Raw genomic sequence first — 10,016 nt, forward strand, 5'->3', positions numbered from 1 at the left:
CCTCCCAGGGAGCTTCATGAAGGAAGAGGCCTGGAGAGAAAGTAAGCAGATTCTAGCATGTTCACCATGTGCCCTTCTAGCTGAAAGAGAAATGCTGAAAATCATTGGCCTTCTTGAACCAAGGTATCTTTCCCTGGATGCCTTACACTGGACATTTTTATAGACTTGCTTTAATTGGGACATTTTCTTGGTCTTAGAACTGTAAATTATCAACTTATTAAATTCTCCTTTAAAAAAATCTTTCTGGATTCCCAGTGTCTGCCCATGCAAAAAAAAAAAAGCCTTTCTGTTTCTGGTATATTGCATTCCAGTACCTAGTAAACTACAACAGCATCTATAGACCTATTAAAGAATTTCATCATGCATTATTGTTGTTTTTTCTGGTTCAGGATTCAGTTCAGGACCACAAGTTGCAGTTAGTTGTCATGCCTCCTAGGTCTCTTCCATGATCTTGAGATTTTGACTAGTATTGCTCAGTTATTTGGTAGACTATCCCTTACTCTGTGTTTGTTTGATGTTTCCTCATGGTTAAATTCAGGTTATGTATTTTTGGAAAGATGCTACGAAAGTGAGGTTGTACCCTTTAAATGCATCATGTCAGAAGGCGTATCATGTAGGTATTTCTCAATATGAATGATTTTAATTTTAATCTCTTGGTTAAAGTAGTGTCTGCCAGGTTTCTCCACTATAAAGTTACTACTTTTCTCTTTGCAGTTATTAAGTATCTTATGGGAAGATAAACTGAGACTATGCAAATATACTGTTTCTCATCATACTTTTTTCCTTATTAATTTAGCACCTATTGATGATTCTTGTCCAAAACAGTTGCTACTCTGGTGTTTGTCAAATGGCAAGTTTTGTTTGCTCTTTCAAAGTGCCTTCATAGATTCACAATCTGAAGTTGGGCATGAGAATAACAGACAATGACTGTCTTCAAACCATCATCCTCTTTAGTTGGTCCTTGACCCTGTAAGTCCGGTTTACAGCTTTACCAAACAAAAACCACTCAACGGTTATCAAAGCCAACCACAGGGAATAACATTTGTTCTAGAAAATCACTTCTTGCTTAAATCCTTCTATCCCTTTTGGATCTGGGAGTCCAGGCTTTATTATATATTTTGCACCCTTTTGGTTCAGTAGCCCACTCTCCTTTTTGGTTTATTAAACTTAACTTCCTTCTTGACTCTCACTCTATGTAGTCCTCTCCTCTAGGTCCAGCTCTGTAAAATCCCACACATTTTCTGAAGCACCCCCTAAGATTTTCCCTTTAGAAGAGTAAGAGCCAATACTAGGCAGATTATTCAAATACTTGGGAAATTTGCAGACACAATCAAATTGAGTAAGTTACAGTTTTGTCATTAAAAAAAAAAACTATGCTATAGTGTGTTATCAATATGAGGGATGATGGAGAGTTAAAGATAAATGTAGTATGGAAAAGTCCCACTAAAGAGTACACAAATCTCCTAAGAGAATTGGGCATAAAATTTTTATGTTTATCAAAAAGACACATGGTTCAAAAAAGGTTGAGAAACAGTGCCATAGCATACTTTTCAAAATCTGGATATAAGTATAAATGAGAAACAAGCTTGGTGTCAGGAGCAAACTAGTCTAAGCAACTGCAGTAGAAGAAGGGAGGTAAATAACAATAGCAATAATAATATTTTTATTGAATTGTTACTATATGCCAGGGTATTAGTTTGCTAATGCTGCCAGAATGCAATATACCGGAAAGAGTTGGCTTTTATAAAGGGAATTTATTACATTACCAGTTTATAGTTCTAAGTCTTTAAATATGTCCAAACTAAGGCATACAGAGAAAAATACTACAACTCAGAAAAGGTCAATGGGTCCAGAACACCTCTGACACCTGGAAAGTGACATGACTGGCATCTGCTGGGTCTTTGGCTTCTGCTTTCAAACAGCTTCTCCAGGGGGCATTTTCTTTCTGCCTCTCCAAATGTTTGGGTCTCACATTGTCTCTGAGCTTTTTCAAAAATGTTTCCTCTTTTAAAAGAGTCCAGTAAACTAATCAAGACCCACATTGAAAGGGTGGAGTCACATCTCCATCTTATCAAAAGGCCACACCCACAATTGGGCACATCACATTTCCATGGGCATAATATAATCAAGTTTTCCATCCTACAATGTTGAGTCAAGATTAAAGGAAACATGGTTGCCTCCACAAGATTGGATCAGGATGAAAACCTGGCTTTTCTGGGGTACATAATAGTTTCAAACCAGCACATTCAGGCACCATGCTAAGCTCTTAATGAATACTAATTCAAGCTCCATGACAACACTATTAAGTAGGAACTATTACTATCCTTACTTTAGAAGTGTTGTTCAGAGTGGTGAAGTAATAAAAAATCATTCAGGCAATGAATGTATATGGGGGTGGGGGGACAACACTATACCTGAAATAGTTTGACTCCAGAGCCCACATTCCTGATCATTAACAATCCATGATGACTTCCTCCATGCTCTGCAATGAAACAATCCCCAGGTATTTCTTTGACACTAGGACCACCAGTCTAGGTGTTAGACATGTTGAGAAAAGTGAACAGGCTTCCCTAATCAGTATTGTTGGACCAGAGTTGAGGATGACCCACTGCTCATGATCCAGGTTATAAATGGTTGGTCATAAGGGTGCCCATACTGATGACCTGAACCCGTACACCTTTAGTGAAAATTGCTTTTCCCCACTTGAAATGTCCCAGGTGACATTATTCTACCATTCTATTCACTCGCTGACCTCCTACCCATGTCAGGGACAGACCTTAGCTTCCTTGGCAATGGAATACATCACTTCGGCTAATGCACCTCATTATGAACATCACCCACTTGCCCCCATTCTCACCTAAGGAGAAAGTCTACCTGTGGGATCCTGGTTACTATCAAGCACAGATTCACTCAGGACTTGAAGTACACAGAGTAAATTATGAACAGAGTGAGAGGGAATCAGACCCAGCTAGAAAGAGCAAAGAAAGAAAGGGGGAAGAAAGGCTGCAGATACCAAAGGAAAGAGAAAAGAGAGGAGTGGAGAGTAAGGACCAAGGCTGATACTGAGCTAATGAACACTGATATGGCCATCCTGTTTGTTAAAATATTAAAATATTTCCATACTGTTTGGTAAATGGCCATTGCCTCAAGCCCAGCCCCTTCCCAATATCCATCTCCCCAGGTACCTCCTTTCTTTCTTCAAGCAAATAAAGGGTTAATGTCTGTTTTGTTCTGATTGATTAGTATTTGTACCACAGCCAGTTGATAAATATTTTCACTATTACTCCTGGACAGAATTAAAGTTGAAAATTTGGCAAAAGCACAGACTTTTATCTCCCTTTCATTGTTTTACTCCAAAGAATAATTTATGAGAAACAATCTCTCTTTCTCTATGTCAATACTGCTTTACAAGACATCTTTCATCATGTAACTCTGATACCAAAGACTTTGCTTTCACTTCCCTTCCTTGGCAGAAACACCCAGCAGAGAGGACTTTCAACTCAAATTCCCCTTGGCCAGTCAGCGTGGCCTGCTCCTTAAGAAATTTATCTTCTCAGGATGAAAGTCTGAGCTTCTTCTCCAAAGTGGCATTAGAATGCCCAAGTATTTACCCATTGGAAGAAAAGGGAGGCCTATATATAAAAGAAGCACAGACAGTAATTAACAAGATATTCCATTCATTACATCATCTTACAAAGACATCAAAAGATTCAAAATCATAACAACACTTCTCAAAAGTCCCTCCTCAATCCCTAGTTCCCTTGCATCCTACAGCTGCTCCCCTGTGCCAAACCCCATTATCCCCATGAAAACGCCCTCACCTCTTCTCATTCCAATTCCTTATTTTGTAGACAAATAGCCTCTGAGTGTCATCTACTTCACAGTTCCTCCTTTCTATCTACTCATTTCTCCCTTTTGTGGTAATTCTTCACCAGACAAGATCTACAAACTGTGTGATGAGGAACTAGATTGAAACAAGGAATTCATACATTATTGAAGAACAAAGTCAGAGGACTGACATTATCTGCTTCAAAACTCACTATAAAGCTAGAATAATCAAGATGGCATGGTATTGGCCAAGGAAGAGACAAATAGAGCAATGGAACAGAATAGAGAACCCAGAAAAAGTCCCTCACAAATATGATCAACTGATCTTGGGCAAAGAAACAAAGGTAATTCAATGGGAAAAGGATAGTCTTTTTCAACAAATACTGCTGGAGCTGTAGATATTCACATGTTAAAAAGAAAAAAAGAATCCAGACACTGATCTACCTTGCACAAAAATTAACTCAAAATGACCATAGTGCTAAACTTAAAATGCAAAATTCTAAAACTTCTAGAAACTAACATGGGAGAAAATATGTTACCTTGGGTTTGGTGATAAGGTTTTAGATACAATACCAAAAGCATGAAAGAAGAAAAGGGATAAGTTGAAATTCATTAAATTTAAAAACTTCTCCTCTGTTAAAGACACTGTTCAGAGAAAGAAAAGACAAACCACAGACTGGGAGCAAACATTTGAAAAGCACATATCTAATAATGTAGATGAAAATATACAAAGAACTCTTAAAACTCAACAGAAGAAAACAAACAACCCAATTAAAAAATAGGTAAAAGATCTGTCTGTATACCTCACCAAAAAAAGACATATTCATTGCAAATAAGCATATGGAAAGCTGCTCAGCACCATTTGTCCTTATAGAGTTGCCAATTTAAACCATGAGATACCACTAAACACCAATTAGAATGGCAAAATTCAAAACACTGACAATTGCAAATGCTGACAAGAATGGGGAGCAATAAGAACTCCTATTCATTGCTGGTGAGATTGCAGAATGGTGCAACAAATTTGGCAGTTTTTTTTCAAAACTGCACATAGGTCTACCCTATGATCCAGCAATCACACCCAAATTAGATTATTACCCAAATGAATTGAATACTAAATCCATGCAAAAACCTACCCACGAATGTTTATAGAAGACATTTATAATTAACAGAAACTGGAAGCAATCAAGATGTCCTTCAAAAGGCAAATGGATAAAAAAAACTGGTACAGCCATACAATGCAATATTACTCACCTATAAAAAGAAATGAGCTATCAAGTCCCTCAAAACTACATACTACATGATTCCAGCTATATGTGTGAAATTATTCTGGAAAAGACAAAACATAAAAGGCAGTAAAAAGATCACTGGTTGCCGGAGGGGAGGAAAAAGGAATGTATATGTGTAGGGGTGAATTGGTGGTACACAGGGGATGTTAAGGGCAGTGAAACTATTCTGTATGATACTGTAGTGGTATTTACATGGCACGCATTTGTCAAAATCCATAAAAGAGAACAGCACAAAGGGTAGACTTTAGATAATAGTAGTATATCAATATTAGTTCATCAATTTTAACAAATGTAGCATACTAATGCGAGATGTTGATAATAGGAGAAAAAGCGAATGGAAAAGAGAAAGGGTATATGGGAACTTCCTGCACTATCTGCTCAAATTCCTGCAAACCTAAAACTTCTCTAAAAATAAAGTCTATTAATTAAAAAAAAAATAGTATGCTAATAAAAAAATGAGGAACGCACATGCAAAAATCTTGCTCTGTCTGGCCTCAGAGAAACTGATGTACCAATACAGTTGGTTCTGCTCTATGAGTCCATTTTGTTCTGGGAAAATTTAACTTCTGGTAAATTAAAAGGTACCTATCAAATAAACTTTGAAAATGCCAGGTTTTATAAGGTTAGGAAGCTTAGGGTTGACTGCCCTTAGAAAATGCTAGCGGCATGTAGTTACAAGAAGGGACAATGAGGGAAAAGGAGGGGAGACCTCTGGTGTAATTAAGTCAGTCATCTAAGCAAACCTACTTCCTGTAACACAAATTAACTTTAGAGTTGATTTGGACTTCAGGTGATAAGGAAATTGTCCATTTGGGCCTTGGACTCAATCTGGAACTTTCACAGCTTATGCCTTTAGTTTGGGTGAGTTAGGTTTAGCCTGGGTGACTTAGCACTCTGTTTGCAGCAAGACCTGGAGGTCTTTCTCATATACATGGCAAGCATTTGCCTTTTTCCGTGCAGACTATTTGATTTTTCCATATTTTTTATTATCAATATACTGAACTCTTCAATGAAATTTTAGAACTAAAAAAAAAATTACCCATAATCCAAACTCACTAAGAGAATTGCTTTTACTTTTTCAGTGTATAATTTCAGTGTTTACCCATAAGCATAAAAATAATTGTCATCATGGTCTTCCGATATTATCTCAAGTATTTTTCATGTTTGTTCTTAGCATGCAAATTAACATTTTAATAGGTAAATATTCCATTGTGTCATTACGTTCTAATTTTCTTAACCATTTCCTTATTCTTAGACATTTGTCTGTTTCTATTATTTTAGGTACAGATAATGTTACAACGAATGTTTCCATGGGCCTAGATGTTTCTCCTTTCCACTGTTTCCTTGGGATAAATTCTGGGGGTAGGAATGCTGATCCAAATTATATGAATATTTTCATAGCCATTTTACTTTCCATTAGGGTTGTGCCAATTTATACAACTCAGTTCATTAATGGCATATTTTCTATTTTTGAGTGTTATCCAATCTTCTGCATTTTGATTTTACATTTTTACCTAATAGTTTCTATCATTTTTTCTCTCTTGTCCTATATTGCTTCAATTCTTAGAATGTCACCATTCATATTCTAACAAATTTTCCCTTTCTGCTAACTCATCTATGATTTCCCTAATATTTAGGTTTTTAATCCATTTGGAGATTATTTAAATATGGTTATATATTTCTTTTTTCCCAAACAATATCTTAACCCAATATCATTTATTAAATTTTGGCTATTTCCCACTCATTGTTGAGCAATATTTAATTAATCCCATACAAACTTGGGTCAATTTCTGGGCTCTCCATGCTTTTCCAACAAATATTTTTTCTACTTTGCATTCCTATCTCTTTGCTTTAAACATGATACTTTAAGTATGTTTTTTTTTAAGTGAAATTATTACGGTTTTACTTAAGAATGTACTGTTTCAAAGTCTCCTTCTTACTAAAATTTAAACATTTCCTATCATGTCTGGAAAATTTTAAAACAGCTTTTTAAATGGTTTTCCACAGGAGTCACATTAAAGATACAATTTATGTTGAATAGTCAGTTAAGGTGGACGTGTTGATTCATGTTGCGACCTACAATACAGCCTGAAGCTACATTTGTGGGTCTATAAATATCATATACTTATTAATGCTGCATTAAAGCACCATAATGCTGTCTTGCTTTTACAAAGAGCACACCACTGATCTTCAATCCATAGGGTATGAGCGCTTAATGATTTTTCTGTAACTAAGGGAGAATTTGTGCCAAGTTGGTTACATTTTCTCACCCAGAGAAAGATTGGCAATACTACCTTCTTATCTGGTCAGCAGAACATTCTGATGCGTTCAGCCTAACTCAAAGCTATGCATGTAAACAGAGATAGAGGCATCTAGCATAATCACAGTTAAAAACACATTTTATGTTCCAAATTCCTTCTAATGATTAAAAAAAAGTTCATGAAATATAGCAAGACAACCCAATAGGAAAATGGTTAAAATAATTTTCAGTTGTTGTCATTCACCAAGACCTGTCTGAGTCCCCTTGAGCAAGTACCAGAGATGTCCACAGGCAAATAAAACAACTGTGTATATTAAAAATCCAAGATAAATAAGTAGTGCTAAAAAATAAAAACAATCAAATTACTAGTTGTATGGTAAGGGAAAATGAACAGCCTTTGGTGAAAGGTTTTCTACTGAGAAGAAGACACGTATCAGTTTGTTTTTTAACAGCCATACAACAGCTGCCTTCATGAAACTTCTTTCCCTCCTGTGAAAGTTTACCTTCGGTCTCCTTCAACTCACTTCTCGAGAACCAGGTCATCGTTCTTTGTGATGGCAGCTGTGCCACCCTTGTTCCTGTCCACTGTTTGATAAACTGGTATCCAAACTTAAGGATGGATTTGCCTTGAGCATCTTAACAATTTCCATTTTTAAAGCCCTTCCCAACTGTTGTCTCTGATTGTTGATCTTGATTTCCATCAGGATGTCATTTTCTTTCAGTGTCTTGACCTGGGCTGGATCCCAGTTCCAGAGATAAAACTAGATTCTATGTTTAGACTTTTCAAGGTCTCATTTCCATTCAGCATATCTGCAAAAGCCTTTAAACCTATGTTGTTCAAAGGGCTGCCACGAGCCACATGTGGCTATTAAGCCCTTGAAAAGTGGCTAGTCCCACTTGAGATGTGAATTTGCCACATGGTCACTGCTGTGGGTTCTGGCCAGGCTAAGCTTCTTTCCATGAGTGTTGGTCTCCAGAGCCCTGGCATATTCCTTCAGGTTTGGAAGTGGAATGTTCTTTTTATCTGCTGCAGACTTATTTCCACATTTCCATGAGGAACCACATGGGATTAGGTGGTTCCTCAAATATTGGCTTGACCTTTTCCCCTTTGATCACATTTCTTACAAAGTGGCCCTTTGCCACTTTGAGTGCTGCTCGTTCCTTCCTCATATTTTGTATTGTTGAGCAAATTGTGTACTCCAAGAACAGCTGTAAGGTCCTAGAGTTTCGAGGGTTAGAAGCTGGCCAAAGCTTCTTCCAGTTCTAGGACAAGGGTCACTTTTCCTTCTTAACGAGTTTCTACAGGTGTTTTTTGGGGTTAAAGACTCTCCCTTTCTTTTTTCCAGTGAAGGACACAAAGTCTTCCTGGTTTTTTTATTCCAAAGCCTCATTCTCCAGATACAGGTGTTGGCGCTGGCCGTGAAACTGGCCAATGGCTGCGTTCTTGTGTCTGGTCTTTCTGTCGGATCCGGCTGGCTGCAGTGCACTCTCGGGATCCAGGTCATCAAGAACATTTTCCAACTGTTGCAGTTCCTCCTCTGAGAGTTTGCCAAGAAGCTCATCTTCATCGATGTTCTTGTCTTTCTCCAGCTCTTTTATGAAAAGGGAATGTCATGGCTTCTTATATAATGGACCAGCTTCCTGAGACGTCACTGTAGGTGCGCGGGTTCCGGAGCTGCTGTGAGAGCGGTTATTCTGCGCCCTGGGAGAAAGCCTAAACCGTGCCTGGCAAAGACGGCGGCGCCGTGCGGGGCAAACGAGGCAATCCCGGGCGATAGGCGGACAGCTCCTGGCCCCATCCCCGAGCTATGCAACGGCAAGCTGGGTTTAAGTATGTTTTGTTATCTGGTAGAGATATCTATCCTTTGTAACAGTTTTTTTTTTCCTCTAAATATTCTCCTCTTATACCTGAAAACCTTCACTTCCATGCCATGTAGTCAGTCCCTTACACTGGCTTCCCTTGGTCACACCCTAAGTCAAGCTAGTACTCCATCTCTGAAATAATAAATTCAAATCCCTTTGAGCCTAACATTCTTTCCCTTTGTCTTCTCCACTTTTACTCCAAGTAACGCTGTTCTTTGCATCATTGAGATCTATTATCCTAACTCCTCAGTGCTGCTCCTTATCAGTCTGGTTAAGCGCAATGATAAGGACCATTTCCTAATAATCCTATCAATATCCACTTTTCTCACTTCCTTGTCTTTCCACCAAGTTCTGCTGCCAGTTCCCGTTCCCCGATAAACCCATTTGTTCTCAGTTTCTCCTCCTCAGCTGCCAAGAGCAGCTAAATAGAAATCTAGGAACAGCTGCTCATCATTCTAACACGTTGTTATTTAGGATTTGTGTAAGGGTGAAGGAAAACTGGAGCTGGTAGATGTAGGTAAAGCCTTGATAAAAGAAAATACAATGCATTCTTCAATCCACAACTTTTTTATAGTTGATGTTAAGAACTCTAGACAACTTATTAAAGACATGGTAGGCACAAACTGGAGACCATGTGGGCCCGCTAGGAACATGTCATGTGAGTAAATTTCTTTTTTTGACAGCAATAATAGTTAAAATAGGAAATCATATGATGGAAAAATTAGAGATTGAGATTGATTTGAGGTTTCCTATCTCACAATCCCTTATCTGTTGAAAAC

General features: G+C 37.8%; 1 pseudogene; it reads right to left on the minus strand.

Moving 5' to 3' along the window:
* Window positions 1-7,873: 7,873 nt before the first annotated feature.
* On the minus strand, window positions 7,874-9,173 carry LOC143680934 (tropomodulin-2-like; annotated as a pseudogene).
* Between the last annotated feature and the right edge of the window lie 843 nt (window positions 9,174-10,016).

The sequence above is a fragment of the Tamandua tetradactyla genome, chromosome 1 (assembly GCF_023851605.1).
Source record: "Tamandua tetradactyla isolate mTamTet1 chromosome 1, mTamTet1.pri, whole genome shotgun sequence".
Classification (NCBI taxonomy): Eukaryota; Metazoa; Chordata; class Mammalia; order Pilosa; family Myrmecophagidae; genus Tamandua; species Tamandua tetradactyla.